The following is a 7989-nucleotide window of genomic DNA, read 5'->3' as shown; positions in this document are numbered from 1 at the left end:
TGCTGCAAGACGCCATTGTAAGAACAGGATATGTCGCTCGACTCATCCATCGACAGTTCTGACGCGCCACAGCAAAAAAACGCACTGACCTCCTCAGAAGGCAAACACGGGAGACGGCGGGCAGAGTACCCTTCATCGTCCAGTACTTACCCGGAGCGGAGAAACTACGACATCTTCTCCGGAGCCTTCAACATGTCATTGATGAAGACGAACATCTCGCCAAGGCCATCCCCACTCCCCCACTACTTGTCTTCAAACAACCGCGCAACCTCAAACAGACCATTTTTCGCAGCAAACTAGCCAGCCTTCAGGATAACAGTGACCACGACACCATACAGTGAGTATTTCCACAGCAAACTGTGCAAGATGTGCCGGATCATCAACATGGATGCCACCATCTCACGTGAGAGTACCATCCACCAGGTACACAGTACATACTCTTGCGACTCGGCCAACATTGTCTACCCGCAGGAAAGGATACCCCAAGGCATGGTACATTGGCGAGACCATGTGTATGAGTGTGTGTGCAAATGTGTATAAGTGTGTGTCAGTCTATGAGCGTGTGTGTATGTGAAAGTGTATGAGTATGAGTGTATGTGTGTGTGTGTGTGTGTGTGTGTGTGTCAGTGTATGAGTGTGCGAATTTTTAATTATATGAGTATGTGTGTGTATGAATGTGCATGTGAGTCTGTAAGTGTATGAGTGTGTGTGTGTGTGTGTGGGCGCGCCATTAGGAGACGCTGTTATTCAAAACAATAAGACGGGATCTTGACCCTTCTCACCCGCAAGAAGATTTTTTTTCAGTAATGTCCCATGTAGAACAAGTTCTTCTCTCACCGCTAGGGGAACCAGAAAACCGGTTTCCATTTTTTGAAGTCATGAACTGAGTGAGAAATTGTGAACAGTTCCCCTTCAACATGGGACATCAGAGACTGGCAGGTATACAGAAGAACTGTCTACTTGGATTGATTGGTCCTGTCTAACAGCCAAATAGTCTCGTTTTCTGACTGGATATTTTGATTTGAAAAATAATCTTATTTACTTCTACTTTAATTATTTTCTTATTAATACATATCCCCAGTGAAACCAGATTCGTGTTTCATGCAGAATAAATAAACTGATACGAATCTGAGTTGCATATCTAGATATTTCCCTCAGATAAAATGTCTTACAGGTTTAGGGCGGGGTTGCAGCACCGGACTCTTTACCGAAGAGTGAATGTTGCTGTATTGAAAACGCCGCGAATAAGAGAGAGGCGGATCAGAAATGGAATCTATAAGAATGGAACCACTGCTAACGGAGATGGAAATCTTACATTCAATGTACCGCCTGTGATACACTGAACAAACAACTAAACAATCTTAAGCCAAGTTGTTTCCGGTAATATCGCGTCCAATAAAATTCTGAGAGTACCCAGCAGAGAGTATGGATCTGTAAATGTGTATACGTCTGTTTCTGGCATTATCCAGGAATGGGAAGAGTGATGAAGGTGTGTGTGTGTGTATGCGAGAGAGAGAGAGAAATTCTGGCAGTGTGTGTGTGTGTGTGTGTGTGTGTGTGTAACTCTGACATTACCCAGCAGAGGGTGGATTGGTAAAGGTGTGTGTGTGCTTGTATGTGTGCTCGTGTGTGTGTGTGTGTGTGTGTGTGTGTGAGAGAGAGAGAGAGAGAGAAATTCTGGCTGTCTGTGTCTGCGTGGGTGTGTGATTCTGACATTGTCCAGCAAAGGGTAGATTGATAAAAGTGTGCGTGCGCGTGTGTGTGTGTGAGAGAGAGAGAGAGAATGACAAAGGTTATGTCTGTGTGTGTGTGAGAGAGAAATTCTGGCTATCTGTGTGTGTGGTGGGGCGGGGCGGGGGGGGGAGGCGGTAGGGGGTGGGTGGTGGGTGTGTAATTCTGACATTATCCAGCAGAGGGTAGATTGGTAAAGCTGTGTGTATATGTATGTGTGTGTGTGAGTGAGAGAGAGAGAAAGATTGTATCTGTGTGTGTGAGAGAGAGGGAGAGAGAAACTCTGGCTGTCTGTGTGTGTGGGTGTGTGATTCTGATATTATCCAGCAGAGGGTAGATTGGTAACGGTTTGTGTGTTTTTGTGCCTGTGCATGTGCGTGTGAGAGAGAGAGAAAAAGTGAGAAAGATTCTGGCGTGTCTGTGTGTGAGAGAGAGATTCTGACTGTGTGTGTGTCTGTGTGTTGATTTGATTTGATTTATTATTGTCACCTGTATTGGGATACAGGGAAAAGTATTGTTTCTTGCGCGCAATACAGATGAAGCATACCGTTCATAGAGAAGGAAACAAGAGAATGCACAATGTAGTGCTACAGTCATAGCTAGGGTGTAGAGAAACATCAAATTAGTGCGAGGTAGGTCCATTCAAACGTCTGACGGCAGCAGGGAAGAAGCTGACCTCAGACTTTTGTATCTTTTTTTCCAGGTGGAAGAAGGTGGAAGAGAGAATGTCCGAGGTGTGTGGGGTCCTTGATTATGCTGGCTGCTTTTCCAAGGCAGCGGGAATTGTAGACAGAATCGGGATACCTAAAAACTTGTAGCTCATATATTTAAGATGAGAGGGGAGAGACACAAAAGGGTTCAGAGGGGCAATTTTTCGCACAGAGGTTGGTGAGTGTCTGGAACGAGCTGCCAGAGGTAGTAGTTGAGGCGGGTACAATTTTGTCTTTATAAAAGCGTTCAGACAGTTACATGGGTAAGATGGGCATAGAGGGATGTGGGCCAAATGCAGGCAGTTGGGACTAGCTTCGGGGTTTAAAAAAAAAGGGCAGCATGGACAAGTTGGGCGGAAGGGCCTGTTTCCATGCTGTAAGCCTCTATGATTCTTGACCATTTCTACTCTGTCCCTATTGATGTAGACAGGGCGCATCCTCCACTGCGCTTCCTGAAGTCGATGACTATCTCCTTCGTTTTGTTGACATTGAGGCAGAGATTATTGCTGCGACACCAGTTCACCAGATTATCTCTCTCATTCCCGTTCTCCGTCTCATCATTGTTTGAAATCCGACCCACGACGCTCGTGTCATCAGCAATCTTGAAAATCGAGTTGAAGGGGAATTTGGCCACACAGTCATAGGTGTATAAGGAGTATAGTAAGGGGTTGAGGACAGAGCTTCGTGGGACACTGGTGTTGAGGATGATCGTGGAGGAGGTGTTGTTGCCTATCCTTACTGATTTCGGTCTGAGGGTTACGAAGTTCAGGATCCAATTGCAGAGGGGGGAGGACATGGAGTTTGGAGATGAGTTTAGTCGGAATAATGGCGATGAAGGCTGAGCTGTAGTCGGATAATAGGAGCCTGACAGAGGGGGCTTTGTTATCCAGCTTTTCCACGTTTGAGTACAGGGCCGGGGAGATGGCATCTGCTGTGGAGCTGTTGCGGCGATAGGCGAACTGTAGTGGATCCAGGTGATGTGTGAATGGTGGATGTGTGAATAGTGGATGTGTGAGAGGGAGAACGTCTGTGTGTGAGCGAGAGAGAGAGAGAGATTCTGGTTGTTTGTCAGTGTGGGAGGGGGGGGGGGAGAGCTTCTGGCTGTGTGTGTCTGTATGCGAGAGAAAGATGTTTGTGTGTTTGAGAGCGATTTTGTGTGTGAGAGAGAGAGAGCGATTCTGGATCTGTGTGTGTGAGAGAGAGCGAGAGAAAGAAAGAGCGTTTGTGCGTTTGAGAGAGAGAGATTCTGGCTGTGTGTATATGAGAGAGAGATAATGCGTGTGAGAGAGAGAGAGATTCTGGCTGTGTCGTGGCTGGGTGTATGTGTGTGTTTGCCTGTGTATATGTGTCTGTGTGTGTCTGTGTGTGCGTGTCTGCGTGCGTGTATGTGTGTCTGAGATTTTGTTAGAGCTTTCTCTGTTTTCTCTGTGTGAAGGAATAAGTTTGAAAGTTGTCAAAGCCGCTCTGATCACTGCCTTGTGAATAAAGTTGTGCAATGCCGCCATCTGGTGGCGGCGGACGGCTACTGCATGCGCTGCTTACTCGCCCGATGACCCCGTCTGGGAACTGATGGGTGTAAGGTGATTACTGAATAATATTGCAAAAGGGATTGACGTTTCCATCAGGATCTCGGGTGGCGCATTCGCCCTTTTATCACCAGACACTGAACGTGAACTCTGTTGCTCATTCCCCATTGGAGATTTTATCTGCAGTTTGAGATTGTTGATTATAGTAAGAAATCTCACAACACCAGGTTAAAGTCCAACAAGTTTATTTGGAATCGCGAACTTTCGGAGTGCTGCTCCTTCACCTGGTGAGTGGAGAGATAGGTTCACAAACCTACAATTGCGTATTTGCCTATATATGCCGTGTTTGTGAACCTACCTCTCCATTCACCTGATGAAGGAGCAGCGCTCCGAAAGCTCACGATGGACTTTAACCTGGTGGTGTGAGGCTGACAAGAACACTGCAGTGAAGTTACTGTGAAATTCCCCTAATCGCCACAGTCCGGGTCTATGCACCTAACCTGCACATCTTTGGACTGTGGGAGGAAACCAGAACACCCAGAAGAAAACCATGCAGACACGGGGAGAATGTGCAGACTCCACACAGACAGTGACCCAAGCCAGGAATCGAACCCAGGTCCCTGGTGCCGTGAAGCAGCAGTGCTAACCACTGCACTACCATGTCACCCCAGACATTCTCAATGTTTAATCCTACACAGTCGATTTTTTGCTTGATTTTTAATTATTTTTAAAAATGTTTCCAAGATAATTGCTTCATAATTGGGAACAGCACGGTGGCATAGTGGTTAGCACTGCTGCCTCACAGCGCTAGGGACTCAGGTTCGATTCTGCCTCGGGTCACTGTCTGTGTGGAGCTTGCACATTCTCCCCGTGTCTGCATGGTTTTCTTCTGGGTGTTCCAGTTTCCTCCCACAGTCCAAAGATGTGCAGGTTCGATGCATTGGCCATGCTAAAATTCTCCTTCAGTTTACCGGAACAGGCACAGGAGTGTGGCGACTAGAGGATTTTCACAGTGACGTCAATAAAGTGGTTAGCACTGCTGTGTCACAGCTCCAGGGACCCGGGTTCGATTCCCGGCACGGGTCGCTGTCTGTGTGGAGTTTGCACATTCCCCCTGTGTCTGCGTGGGTTTCCTCCGGGTGCTCCGGTTTCCTCCCACAGTCCAAAGATGTGCGGGCGAGGTTGATTGGCCATTCTAAATTGCCCCTTAGTGTCCCGGGATACATAGGTTAGAGGGGTTAGTGGGTAAATATGTAGGGACATGTGGATAGGGCCTGGGTGGGATTGTGGTTGGTGCAGATTCGATGGGCCGAATGGCCTCTTTCTGCACTGTAGTATTCTATGATTCTATAATACAGTGTGAACGTAAGCCTAATAGATGAATAGACTAATAAATAAATAAACTTTAAATGACCATAATTCTATTAGTTTTAAGATAACTATGGTGAATGATAGGTCCAGCCCAAAAGTTAAAATTCTAAATTGGGGCAAGGCCAATTTTGATGGGATCAGGCAGGAACTTTCAAAAGTTAATTGGGGGAGTTTGTGGGAAGGCAAAGGATCGTCTGGTAAGTAGCAGGCTTTCAAAAGTGTGTTAATCAGGGTTCAGGGTTAGCGTGAAGGGCAAGGCTGGCAGAAGTAGGGAACCCTGGATGACTTGGGATATTGAAGCCCTGGTCAAGAAGAAGAAAGAGGCGCATGACATGCATAGGCAGCTGGGACCAAGTGAATCCCTTGAAGAGTATAGGGGGTGTAGGAGTAGAGTTAAGAGAGAAATCAGGAGGGCAGAAAGGGACACGAGATTGTTTTGGCAGATAAGGCAAAGGAGAACCCAAAGAGCTTCTACAAATACATAAAGGGCAAAAGAGTAACAAGGGAGAGAGTCGGGCCTCTTAAGGATCAACAAGGTCATCTATGTGCGGATCCACAAGAGATGGGTCAGATCCTAAATGAATATTTCTCATCAGTATTTACTGTTGAGAAAAGCATGGATTTTAGGGAACTTGGGGAAATAAATAGTGATGTCTTGAGGAGTGTACATATTACAGAGAAGGAGGTGCTGGAAGTCTTAAAGCGCATCCTGGTAGAGAAGTCCCCAGGACCTGATGAAGTGTATCCCAGGACATTGTGGGAGGCAAGGGAGGAAATTGCGGGTCCCCTCGCCGAGATATTTAAATCATCGATAGTCACGGGTGAGGTGCCTGAAGATTGGAGAGTGGCAAATGTTGTGCCTTTGTTTAAAAAGGGCTGCAGGGAAAAGCCTGGGAACTACAGGCCAGTGAGCCTCACATCTGTGGTGGGTAAGTTGTTGGAAGGTATTTTGAGAGACAGGATCGACAGGCATTTAGAGATGCAAGGACTGATGAGAAACAGTCAGCATGGCTTTGTGAGTGGAAAATCATGTCTCATAAATTTGATTGAGTTTTTTGAAGGGGTAACCAAGAAGGTAGATGAGGGCAGCGCAGTTGATGTTGTCTACATGGACTTTAGCAAGGGCTTTGACAAGGTACCGCATGGTAGGTTGTTGCATAAGGTTAAATCTCACGGGATCCAGGGTGAGGTAACTATATGGATACAAAATTGGCTTCTGGACAAAAGCCAGAGTGTGATTGTAGAGCGTTGTTTTTCAAACTGGAGGCCTGTGACCAGAGGTGTGCCTCAGGGATCAGTGCTGGGTCCACTGTTATTTGTCATTTATATTAATGATTTGGATGAGAATATAGGAGGCATGGTTAGTAAGTTTGCAGATGACACCTAGATTGGTGGCATAATGGAAAGTGAAGAAAGTTATCTCCAATTGCAACGAGTTTTTGTCAATTGGCCTGTGGGCTGACGAATGGCAGATGGAGTTTAATTTAGACAAATGCGTGGTGATGCAGTTTGGTAGATTGAACCAGAGCAGGACTTATTCAGTAAATGGTAGGGCGTTGCGGAGAGTTACAGAACAAAGAGATCTAGGGGTACATGTTCATAGCTCCTTGAAAGTGGAGTCACAGGTGGACAGAGTGGTGAAGAAGGCATTTGGCATGCTTGGTTTCATCGGTCAGAACATTGAATACAGGAGTTGGAAAGTCTTGTTGAAATTGTACAAGACATTGGTAAGGCCACACTTGGAATGCTGTATGAAATTCTGGTCACCCTATTATAGAAAGGATATTATTAAACTAGAAAGAGTGCAGAAAAGATTTACTAGGATGCGACCGGGACTTGATGGATTGAGTTATGAGGAGAGGCTGGATAGACTGGGACATTTTTCTCTGAAGCGTAGGAGGCTGAGGGGTGATCTTATAGAGGTCTATAAAATGATGAGGGGCACAGATCAGCTCGATAGTCAATATCTTTTCCCAAAGGTAGGGGATTCTAAAACTAGAGGGCATGGGTTTAAGGTGAGAGGGGAGAGATACAAAAGTGTCCAGAGGGGCAATTTTTTCACACAGAGAGCGGTGAGTGTCTGGAACAAGCTGCCAGAGGTAGTAGTAGAGGCGGGTAAAATTTTGTCTTTTAAAAAGCATTTAGATAGTTACATGTGTATGATGGGTAGACAGGGATATGGGCCAAATGCGGGCAATTGGTACTCGCTTAGGGGTTTTTGAAAAAAGGGCGGCATGGACAAGTTGGGCCGAAGGGCCTGTTTCCATGCTGTAAACCTCTATGACTCTATAACTTAATGTTTTCCATGCAATTATTTGTCCTAGAAATAACTATGAAATTAAAACGTTCTATTGCATAGATTTCATTTTGACACCATTCCAGTTTTCATTCCCCTTTGAATGAAAGCTGGAAAGGTGTCAAAATGAAATCTGCTGGACCAGAAGTGAAGATCTCCATTGTGTGCTGCTTGATCAGGTTACAATGATGCAGAGAGAGGGACTGAGTTGGACGCAAAATGCACTGCCTCCACTCCCGCCAACTATTTACCCTGCCAGTTAGAACCTTCAATAAAATCTTTCACAGAATTGTCAGGGAAAGCTGCCCTTTCAGAATTCATACAAACCCTACAGTACAGAAAGAGGCCATTCGGC

This window comes from Mustelus asterias, chromosome 23, assembly GCF_964213995.1.
Source record: "Mustelus asterias chromosome 23, sMusAst1.hap1.1, whole genome shotgun sequence".
In the NCBI taxonomy this organism is placed as follows: Eukaryota; Metazoa; Chordata; class Chondrichthyes; order Carcharhiniformes; family Triakidae; genus Mustelus; species Mustelus asterias.
The sequence above is the reverse complement of the archived record's forward strand: the minus strand, read 5'-3'. Positions refer to the sequence as shown.